Below are 12,100 nucleotides of genomic sequence, written 5' to 3' on the forward strand. Positions count from 1 at the left end.
ATGACACGCACACTGCTCACGCGACAAGAATGACGAGCGTGTAACCACATGCGCCTATTTTAGACGCGTCTGCGCTGCGTCGCGCAGCTGCGCAATGACACGCGAAGTGCGATGGGAGGCCGACCTCGTACATTGAAGGTAGCAGAGGCGTCAGGTACGCTAGGGAGGAGGGGGGGGGGGGAAGCTGCATGCCTTAGAAGCCCTAATTAGTGGCTGCATTTTGTTCCGGACATACAGCATAATGCTAATGCTGGAACGAACCTTGGACAAACTTCCAGATTTTGGTCACGACCATGGCAGATTTTTTTTTGTGTATCTCACTGTCAATGCACAGTTAATCCGGCTTGGCTCCCCCTCCACCCTAACTTCCTGGTCGACGCCGGCTTAGTTGCACGCTCACACTTACGTACAGCTGCACATGCGAGCGACGGAGCGGCGGGGCCCGCGGCGATTGAGCGGCGACAGGACGCTCGCACGCGGCTGCACGCGGCTTCGTTTCACATGCACCGCTTTTGCGCGGCGCGCGCCTCTGCGATGCGCAGTGATGGTTGTGGAAAGCGCCCGTTACCCGCGGGTTTCCTTTCTCCGAGTTCGCTTCTTTTGGTGCACTTGGGTTGCGAGTTTCACCAGCCTTCTACTTCGGTGCTCGATTTTCACGCGCCTAAACCTTGAATGACGAAAATGTGCAGTGTATCAGAGTGCAATTAAACAACTTCAGTAGTCACGTTTATTTCTGTTACAGCTTTCTTTTTTTACCACGCAAGTCTTCTTGCACGCTCATACACTTGGCCATGGAAAAGCAAAAAAAAAAAAAGAATTGGTTTTTGTGGTTTTAAGCTTTCAGAGTGCTTTCGGTGGCTTTTGCTCTCGAATGCCGCAAGGCGTTGGTGCGCCGTCTGGGCCGGCAACCATTGCAAACCCACAATGTCGTCGTCTGGGGGGCTCGCATTTGTCGTCTTCGGGGTACGTGACCATTGAAAAAAAAGAAAAAGAAAACAGTAAACTATTCAAACGTGCTGGGTCAGAGTAGCAAAAAAAAAAAAAAAACTGAAGCATGCGACCAACAAGTGCGCAGTGCCGTAGGGTCCCCCTGTACGGACCTGTGTTGGTGCCAAGATTCGATAAAGATACAAAAGAACAAAATGACACGTGCAAACGATTTGTCTGCTTTGATGGAAGCGCAGTAGAGAAACACAAAACAAAAAGAAAGGCGTTTCTACACTGCCAGCTCGTTACAGCGAATGTCGTCTGCTAGGAAACCGAGTTCCTCCTGACGCACGCACCCGCTCCTCGACTCCGCCCCTGCAATCACGTGCTCCCCACGTCACTGCTCTCCCATTGGGTGACCTTGGGCAGCCGCTCTGCCGCTAGCGAATTTTTCCAACTCCGGCGATCTCGATCGCGCGTCCACTGGTCGCTCTAAAAAACCTGTTTTTGGGCTTCCGCGACGGCAGCCGCTCCGCTCTTGGAGCAAAATCGCTGCATGTGAAACAGGCTTAAGACTAGCGGGCCGCAACAGGATCTGAACACACATGGGACCTTATAAATCACGGCGGAGGCGAAATTTCGCTCGAGTGTCCCTATAACGGTCATCGCAAGAAAAAGAAAAACCGGCGCGCAAGTCTTCTGGCGAGTGTTGATCACTAGCACTTCCACCGGTCAGCTCTCTTGATTAGATTGACGACCAGTTTATCCAGTAAACGACTGACGAAGCACACACAACAAATGCATGCAACGCCTACGCGGACACATGGCGACATGATCTGAAACTGAATTGTCGGCGCGGTCAAGCAAGTTAGCCAGTCGAGTTTCGACCCCGTGGTCATACGACCGCTTCAGGGCTCCGATACGGGCTGCGTTGCTCGTTGTCCTCTGGTTTACATACGACATGAACCACGCTGCCGCCGCCACACGATAACGGTTGTAGAATTCCCTTAAACAGCTTCGAAGTAAAAGTATAAAGCTGTTCGGTTTATGGGGTCGCAAAGCGACTCGGGCTGTGAGAGACGCCGCAGTGGAGGGCTCCAAGTATAAAGCTGTGGCATAAAACCGTGAACATATCCGTACAACATTTGCAAATGTTGCGTCTAGATAAGGTGTACAATTTATCGTTGCTAGAGATTTAGAACGTGGAGATACTCGCGCACAGTTAACTCTGCCCGCCTCGCTAGGTCAGCAAGCTATGGAAGAAACCGAGAGTGGCGCTGAACTCTGACGCACACTGCGCTTTCCAAAGAATACGTGCATAGAAGCCTCGTATATATATCCTTCCCAATCATTGCCAAGAAAAGTTGTCCGCGAGCAGAGGCGTGTCTTCGATCCAATTCACTATTAAAAAAGAAAAGAAAAGAGAAAACAGAAACTGCAATCGTTACGTTGGTAAGTGCGGTGCACTTGAGGTCTCGGAATGTTGACGAAGCACGTCAGCAGCCCAATCTTTCTTTTTAGAGTACGGAGCAAATTTCACCCCGCCACGGTGGTCTATGTGGTTACGGCACTCGACTGCTGACCCGAAGGTCGCGGAACCGAATCCCGGCCGCGGCGGCTGCATTTTCGATGGAGGTGAAAATGCGAGGCGATTTAGGAGCACGTTCAAGAACACCATGTGGTCGAAATTACCGGAGCGCTCCACTACGGCGTCCCTCATAATCATATCGTGGTTACGGGACGTTATTATGGCGGTTATGGGACAGATATGATTATCAGGAAATTTCACATGTCAGAAGTTTTTGCTAAAATTAAGGTCTCCATCGAAGCTCTAGACTAGGGGCGCCCAAACCTTGGCGGCGCGTCTCCATTCATTCCGCCCACACAGTTATCACTGAACGAATGTGAACAGCATTAAGTTGCCGAGAACATATTTTAATACCGAGTTCAAAGGCCACGAGCGCGTCTGCCTTAAAAAACGCAGCACTTATTAGGACGCCAAGTTGATGCATTATGAGGCACCTATAGGCTTTCTGCGACGTTCCAAGCGGACCGCTCACCTCATCGACTGGAAAGCTCGCGCGCGTACACGGAGAACGACGGATCACGCCGCTTCGCTTGCTTTTCCGCGTGCGTCATCAGGAATAGGTAGATATTAGCGTTTGTTCACGTGTGGTAAGGAGGGGGGGGGGAGGGCAAAAGGGCGCTTATGATGTAGCATCGGCACTGTGTGCGTCACAGCAAAGGGACGGTTTCACAATAAATACGGCGGCGTTTCATTAATTTCACGACGTCTTGGCCTCTCTTTGCGGTGCTGCTGGCACTGCCACCTCCCAGCCTACCCATGAAATGGCTTTCTACGGCGTCCTAAGACGGCAATTCCGGTTTGCATGGAACAATTGGCTTCACTGACTTTAATTACTGTCCCCTAGAGCGGGGCTGATTGAACTGGGTGCTGGATTGACGAATGGGTGCATATATGCAGACAACGCATTGCCTACGGAGCGGCTGTCAAGAGGAAAATAAGTGAAATGGAACTTTGATATTTTCTAAGGTCGCGCTGACTTCAGATCACGAAAGAAAAAAAAAATAGACAAGAGCGCGAGTCCCGTTTACAGAGCCGCGGTTCGTCCGGTAAACCTGCCCTCTTGCATGTTTTTTTTTTCTTTGTTTGATTTTAAGTCCGAACGTTTTCAGAAAATGTCAATGGCGGCACTTCCCGGTGCATTACCCAATAGCACAGCCCCACGGAACAAACCCAGTCAAAAAGAGACACACCTGCGATTGTTTGTGTTTCGCAGCAGCCCATGCAGTCTCAAAACAAGGCGGCTCGACCAACACGGCTTAATTCAGACCATCATGGCACCATACGAGAGTGAAATCTTTGCACGACTGCGAGAATGGCTGATTTGTCATCGCCCACACAACTGTAATGCAGTGCATTATGATTAACATGCGCAAATTCCCGCGACATAATGCGTAGTAAGTGAGACATATACATATTTCCCGCATTTGCGAATGTCCATGGTCTCTCTTGTTTCCGTCCTTCGCATCCAATTTGCCATCCCTGTTTCGCTCAATATTTATTTGATGACTCGTGCTTGTTGTTTTCCGATGCCTCTCCGACGCTGTCCAGCTGGACACGGCGCCAAGGCGCGTAAATTAATTGTGGAGTTGATTTGCGTCGCTTCATTACGACGCTTAGAGTAGTTTTATGGAGTTGACGCGCATAAATGCTACTGTGAAGCTTACAATATGATTAGGGTGTTTACGGCGTGTGTGCGTACTGCTGCAAAAGTGTATCTGTGCGGCTTCTCTCTCTCTCTCTCTTTTCTGCGTTACACGTAGACTCGCACCGCGATCCTCCCTAGAAAAAAAAAAAAAGCGCCCATCGCGCAGTCTTGGCGCACGGCTATGCAGAAGCACTATGCAGTTGAGCCGGTATATAGTCATATGCTCGGCGCTATTATAACATGCTTGCTGTGAAAAGGCTGAGGTTTATACAACCTCGGCTACTGCATTTCTCTACATTCTGGAGCACACACACACACACACAAATGGAATGATTACCGAGAAACAACAATAAACGAGAAAATAAAACAACAAACTGAAACAAATAAAGAAAGTAACATGGCAATGGTCAGTTCGCTAGCAAGAGTTCACTTTGCAATAGAACGTTCACACGCATACATTTCTGTCGAAGTTCTATCCACAGTATACGGACTAACACGTCAGCTCGTATATAACTGCACATGGCTGCTCGTCACAAACGTCTATCTAGTTCTAAAAAGTATTTTGCACAACATTTACAGGCGCCAATCCGGATAAGCGTGCAGAGTCCCCGAGCACTTGGCAGCTCGTAAAACTGTCCGACCAGCAAGCGACAGGAATGCACCATGCACGGTGTCATGGTTATGCAAGCCCTCGTGTGGCGCTCGACACCTCCGAGAGACACATTGCAGGGTGTTTGAAGCTTTTTTTTTTCTTGCGTACGCGCCCCGAATTTCCGAAGGCATATAAGCTGCTGGCCAGCAAGTATTCTTGGACGCAGTGCTCGCTATGAGAGTGCTATTGCTAAAAAAATGACAAAAAAATACCATATGCGCTCAACTATGCGTTCCATCTTTTTGCGCAAACCTTGCAGGTAGCCGCTTCAACATTTTCACCGTCTCCCAGAAAGAAGACGCGCCTAACACTTCATTTTGCTGTTGTATGGTTGGACATTTCACGGTGGCACAGTCACACAAGTACACTATATATCGACCGACACGAAGTCGCAATGATCAAGCGGGCCCCGGAGGTCAGCAGATACGGGCGCGCAAGTCCCGAACAGCGACTTTTCTCGAAGGCCGAGCTAATGCCTGGGGGCCTCAACTCTGGGGGTCTCCACCATTAGGCCGTTTATGTAATCGCTCTACTCGAGCCGCGCTAACGGGCACAGAGAATGACTGCAGGCTTAGCCGGTATCAATGAGAGAAACAGATGGAAATCCTCCGAAGTGCATCAGCTTCCATCAGCACGGACCCTTGCGAATACACGGCACCACGCACTCCTGCTTTTAGTAGGAGGCATCCCCCTTCACCTTGTTTCCTCACGTTATCCTCTCGACCTTTTAACCATCGAGCTTCGTATGCAGCAAACCGAAGATACCCGGAAAAACAGCTACTCGACAGCATACGCGGGAGACCCTCGGCGCCCGTCGCATGTCTTCACGTGCGATAGGGCTCGTACTTGCGCCAGCACGACGACGCACTCCTTTTGGACGCCTGACGTTGCCAACAGAGCTCGGCGAACGCAGCAGCAAGCTGGCAAAGACCTTGCTCCTTTCACACACGCGACATCGCCAGTAGTTTTCCTTCAACAAGAGTGCGTGGAGCTTCATATCGTCTCGCTTTGCGACAAGCAGCACTCGAATTTCTGGACATTCTTTTCTCCCCCCCCCCCTTTTTTTTTCTTAAACCTATGAACGAGCGCTCCCTGAGAGCGCCGCTACAGATGCGACGACCGCATTCAGAGATGCCAAAGTGTGCAGTACATACCGCTTGGTCGGAAAAGCGAGCACGATGAAGGCCATCATGCCGACACCGATTGCGCGCCACGTTTGCCCCCCTTTCTTCCGCGCAGACCAAACTCGACTGAGTGAGAGAGCGAAGGCCTCGCGAAATCGTCAATATCACACTTTGCAGGGAGCACGTTCTCATGAATGATTCCGGTGGCGTGCGTTGCAACACGCGGCGGCGAGCGCCTTGCGACACACTATAGGATGATCCGGTGCTCGACTGCAGATATAGACGAAAGCCTCGAGGGGATACGCAATCTCTACGTACGGCACTCCTTGCTTCCTGCCTGGCTGCTCAAGTTTTCACGCCTCGCCGATCCGCGCCAGTTTCCCGCTTCGACGGACACCGCTTAATCTTTTTAGCAAACTGAACAGCGAGCGTTTTCAGGCTCGTATATACGTGGAAAAATAATAGAAGCGTTGAAGCGGAAGTGCACATTTTTGCATTGTTCCAACCAGACCAAGTGAACTCGCTCGCCACATCTCATCGAGTTCTTGACTTTTTCTTTTGTCAGCGTGGTCACACGCATGTCGTAAGTATTGAGTGACGTACAGTGGCGGCCATAATTTTACGGACCACGGGAGCGCGTGGCAGACAGCGCCGAGGCGCCTTCTCACGACTGCTTGCGAAGCTCTAGAGCGCGCACTGCGCATGCGCGTCCTTGTTTACCTGCCGGCCTGCTCGTTCGCTCGCTTCAAGTGCGCGCGCAGCAGAACGCCAGAGAAAGTGCAAGGTGCCGCTTTTGCAGTCACCGCGGAAGCCCCGATCTATTTGCGTAAAAGAAAACTTTTCTACTTGGCGAAAACTTCGTCCTGGTCTGGACAAATTTTTAGTCAGCTTTCAAGTTTTTTTTTCTTCATTTTTTAATCCATGTGGGTTTTTCTTGTAGGTTTGTGCTACAAACCGGTCGATGCCAAGTTTTTTTTTTTTCATAGCGCATATGAACGGGCGCATGATAGTTGCACCGAGCACCACAAAAAAAAAAAAAAAAAAATGCAGCATGGATGAGTTCCGCGAATGGAAGCTGCGGGCTATCCTTATCACACATGTCGATTTGAGACAAACTGACGCAAAGCGTATTTTCCACGCTGCGGAGCGTCTCGGAACAAAGTGTATATAGAGTGCGGCGCGCACTGAGCACTGCCAGTACAAGTTGCGTATTTTCGTCACCATATCATCGCTCGATGCTTCCGCGGCGTAGAGTCACTGGAAAATCAGAGTACCGCAAAGGTAGGCTGCACGCGGGCAACATTGGGTGGCGGCGGCCATGTCCCTTCCAGACCGTCCGGCACGTTGCTAGCGTGTGTTGAGAAGTGACCGATCTTTTAGCCTCAGTGCCGTGTTACGCTCGGCAGAACGGCATTATGTGTGTGTGTTTCTTCAAGAGGATATTAGAAGTGATTTCGAGTCATCGACAGGTATGGATCGACTACGCGGTTAGCGGTGTAAGCGAGCACATGTTGCCATGTGCTCGCGAACTCTCTTCATGGCTTCATTGGTCTCGTTTCGTGTCACGCCCGGGCGTGCTGGCTAGGTCTGGATATGTAAACATAGTTGCATTAGCGCAGTGACATCGTGCGAGATACCATTCACTTCGACATTTGGTGAATCTTGACTGTTTGCGCTAGCTTTGAAGTCGGTGTTCAGGTTCACTGCACTCGAGAACGTTATCGAACGTCGAGAACATTCAGCATTGCGTCCTTCGACTGATCGCTGACGCATACCTTACTTGCGCACCGTGCTTGCTGTTCAACTGGTTGACATGTGTAATAGAAGTTGTGTGTGTACGGTAATTGGAAGTTGTGCGCGACGTCTTGATTCGGAACGCCAGCAGCCGAACGCACGGGCGAATCGGTGTGCGGTAGGTAAGGTGCATCTTATCTTACGATGCGTAGAAAATAGGCCATCAACAAGTATTGACATCACTACTTAATTGTTTCATTTCCTATTTCTTGTCTCCTTAATATTCCCAACGTTGCAATGAATTTGCAAATATTTTGCTGTGTTCTGACAAACAGTTCTTTTTTTGGCATTGCCGTGCGTAAACAGCTGGGGTTCGGTTTCTGCACTGCTGCACTTTTTTGCATAATGCACTCTTATTAAAACTTCCTTGGCACGGTGCTTTATGTTCTTTCGATCAGAAATAGCACATCCCGGAATTTCTAAAGCGCATGCTACCGCAACACGGTATGTATATAGACCTAAGGCTCGCATAAAATCGACTCCCTCAATGCGTGGGATCTGCTTCTTTTTTTTGCTGTGACCATTTCTCACCAACTATACAGTATTTTAAGGGTACGCTCGGTACAATGCAGCATTAGCAGCTTTTTTTTTTTTTTGCAACAAATGTAAAAATACGCTTCATAACATTGCCTTATACCGAGTTTATCAACAGAGTTCCACGGTTCTGTTTTGTGCAGTGCCAAAGATCATGCCACAATTGCCTTCAAGTTATACCAGTAAACAGTTATTATTTTAAGAAATCTTCGATTTCGCTCTCGTGCGTGACACGCTTATAACTCGGATAGCATGCGTAATCTGTTCAACAGATCGAGATATAAACAGCCGAGCAAATAGAAAGGTATGTAGTTTTCAATATCGCTGACCATAGCGAACCGAAAAGGTGAAGTATCTTGTCGCATAAGATCTTTTCCAGCAAAGTGAGTGTAGTTCACTGCAGGAAGGAGTGTTATTCGAGGGGGGCGAATTCGTTCAGGGCAACTATGCAGCCACGTAGAACGGCGCTCTTTGACATTAATTTTTCCCATACGGCAAACGAGATTCCCAGAGTAGCTCACCAGTAACGTTCGATTGATGGTGAGCTACTCTCTTCTAACATCTGCATGCAGTGGCGTAGCCAGGAGGTGGCACACCGGGCCCGTGCCCCCCCCCCCCCCCCGAAAAAAATGTCTGCTTACGCCCCTGTCTGCATGACGCGTTTAAAAAAGCGACGAAGCACTTCTGGGGACCGTGGTACTGCTAAATGTCCGGCCACGCTTTGCATTGAACGCGCCTGCACCCAAAGCGCATGGAAGGGATATGGCGGCGAGAGGTCACGTGATGCGAGTAAGCCAATCGCGTCGGCGGCGGCGCGCGGAAAACAGATGCGATACTCTGACATTTTTCCAGTGACTCTACCGCGGCGACTGCAGAAGCGGCACCTTGCGAAAGAGAGATCAAAACGCTCGGCAGCGTGTATACCCACCTGCCAGGATGTGCCGAGTTATGCACGCGAGCGCTCGGCAAACACTGTCGCGTTTAGACACATTCCGTGAATGTGTGTAAACGCTTATACAGAAGCCCACGGCACGACAATATCGCTAACGAAAACGCTCCCTAGGAGGGTCGAAGTCAACACACTCGTCTGTGAGGCGCCTTCCTGGAACTCGGCTGACGCGAGGACTCACTTCCTGTACAAGCATCTGGCAAAATAACGACGACGCGGCGACGCGCACGATGCGACGAAACGCGGAGATACGCGAAAGGAAACCCGATACCGCGAGAACAATGACTCGTATCGAACAACATGAATGGCGCAGCTCCACTCCTGCCTCATCCAACACGCTGAGCTCGCCACACGTAGTAACAGATATCGAAGTACGTCGTGCCGTGTACAGCCATCTCCCATCGCTGATGGCTTAGCCGCGCAACGCGTGATAAAACTGTCCCATCTCCGCAGTGAGCTTATCGGAAGGATTGTATTCGCGAGCCAGGTAAAGCGGGCGGCGTTTGAATCGTGAGGCGCGCAAGCACCTGCGCATTACGTGAGCGCGTGTCTCACGTGACCTTGCACGGTTGGCGAAACGCTGCCTCCCGGCACATCGCTTTCGCTGTCTCGAAATCCTACGCCTTCAGGGATTGAGTGGCCACTGCAGCCAACAAGCAGCCATTCTTGAACCGTGGAAACCGCGCGATCCTCGCGGGGTTAACCGTTACCGAACCCATGGCGCGAAGCTTCGCTGGAGCGATCGAACGTACTCGCGAACCACCGCGACGTGCAAAGTATAATGCCGATGCGGTAGTGTGCCGCCTGCTTACTCCACATCCGTTGCTGCGGGATTCAGTCACGTAAACACTCAACGCATCGTGATCAAAAGGAAATAATAGCACAGATCGTGAAGGAAACTTGTTTTATGTACTTACGCAAAGTAATTCGGTAGGCGTTACCAGATAAGAGCGAGGCTGCGGCGGAGCGCGCCTCGTCGCACTTAGACACTGAAAAATATATGTACAAACAAATAAACGCTTTCAGCTGGCAGCGATGTAACTATAACACAACGTCTCAACAGTTCGCGAGCCTTCTAATCAAAGGCACAACCGACGGTACGCCGTGTAATATAGTATATACGGTATGTCAGGCGCTGTCACGGGTGCTACACAGCGTGCCACTCATCAGTACTGCGGTACAAATAACCTCAGCTGCTTACTGGACAGGGCATGAGTGCAGTGTGTAGTGTATAGTGTGTATGACGTAAGCCCTGACGCGAGCAGCCGCGCATCGCCGGCTGCAACACGTGCGACCCATTCTTTTCACGAGTTCGTACAGGTCACACCTTGTATTTTCGCGACTATATATATATATATATATATTGTAATGATTGCAACAATATATATATATACACAACGAGGCAGCATTACAAAAGGCGCTTTATCTACCGAAACCGCTTAATGTTCTCGAGTGAAACTGTATGGGCGGTGATGAGCTAGAAACTATAGCGTAAATTAGACTATATATATATATATATATATATATATATATATATATATATATATATATATATATATATATATATATAGTGGACAGAACCTGAACCTTTGTAGGTTCAGCCCCTAATCAATTATAATTCATGTCACGAGCATAGAAGGGAAAACAGCGCGAATTTTTGGACGAACACAGAAGGGAGACAGACGACGACACCCATTTTGTTTACGTCTCCTTTTTGTGTTCGTCCAAAAATTCGCGCTGTTTTCCCTTCTATGCACAATGAACCAACTTGCCCAAGCCTTAACCCTATCATGTCACGAGAAACCTTGAAGTGTGGCCTGATGCACTCGGTTCACAGTAACCGCCCGTGATGTCCCACGCCGAGCGCATGCAGACGGTATATATGGTTGTGTTTTTAAATAAGAAGCAGTATTTGACTGTATTAGGAAATCTTTGGAAAACGCCGACCTTTGTATTTGTAGGTTTGCTCTCAATTGTCGCAGTCCCGCATGTAAGCCTACTAAACTTGTACGTCCTAGAGTAAACCCGAGATCTGATAAAAGTTATCCCTCTCTGATTACGTATTAAGCGTAGAGGGTATGGGTTCACTCTAATTTGTTAGTTGAAATCAAGAGTGCTAGCTGTTGATTCTATTATTCTGGTTGGTTGTTTATTCAACTGTGTTAGAGAAAATGTAGCGCACAAATCCAAAACATCCCTTGCAAGTGAAGAAGGATTCAGCGCAGATTGCTCTCTCTCTCTCTCTCTCTCTCTCTCTCTCTCTCTCTCTCTCTCTCTCTGTGTGTGTGTGTGTGTGTGTGTGTGTGTGTGTGTGTGTGTGTGTGTGTGTGTGTGTGTGTGTGTGTGTGTGTGTGTGTGTGTGTGTGTGTGTGTGTGTGTGTGTGTGTGTGTGTGTGTGTGTGTGTGTGTGTGTGTGTGTGTGTGTGTGTGTGTGTGTGTGTGTGTGTGTGTGTGTGTGTGTGTGTGTGTGTGTGTGTGTGTGTGTGTGTGTGTGGTGTGTGTGTGTGTGTGTGTGTGTGTGTGTGTGTGTGGTGTGTGTGTGTGTGTGTGTGTGTGTGTGTGTGTGTGTGTGTGGTGTGTGTGTGTGTGTGTGTGTGTGTGTGTGTGTGTGTGTGTGTGTGTGTGTGTGTGTGTGTGTGTGTGTGGTGTGTGTGTGTGTGTGTGTGTGTGTGTGTGTGTGTGTGTGTGTGTGTGTGTGTGTGTGTGTGTGTGTGTGTGTGTGTGTGTGTGTGTGTGTGTGTGTGTGTCGCATACTCTGCCAGGACTTATGCGCTTATGCGCATACTCTGCTTATGCGCATACTCTGCCAGGACTTATGCGTTTATGAACGCGCTTCCCATTTCGAAAGCGCCGCTAACTAAGCGAGAAAATGTGATCGCGAAGTTGA

The 12,100-nt window shown here is 49.5% G+C and overlaps 1 protein-coding gene across 6 annotated transcripts in view; it reads right to left on the minus strand.

Annotated features, from left to right (window-relative positions):
• The window catches only part of LOC119374461 (ataxin-1-like), a 166,264-nt gene that overhangs the window by 14,294 nt on the left and 139,870 nt on the right, over positions 1-12,100 (minus strand). The window contains exon 1 of one of the 6 annotated variants that reach the window (XM_049420265.1): positions 10,131-10,202. The exons of the other annotated variants lie outside the window; for them this stretch is intronic. The gene's annotated coding sequence lies outside the window, so the exon portion shown is untranslated. Of the gene's footprint in view, positions 1-10,130; positions 10,203-12,100 lie in introns of those variants that run through there. 6 annotated transcript variants of the gene reach the window in all.

Source organism: Rhipicephalus sanguineus, chromosome 1, assembly GCF_013339695.2.
Source record: "Rhipicephalus sanguineus isolate Rsan-2018 chromosome 1, BIME_Rsan_1.4, whole genome shotgun sequence".
In the NCBI taxonomy this organism is placed as follows: Eukaryota; Metazoa; Arthropoda; class Arachnida; order Ixodida; family Ixodidae; genus Rhipicephalus; species Rhipicephalus sanguineus.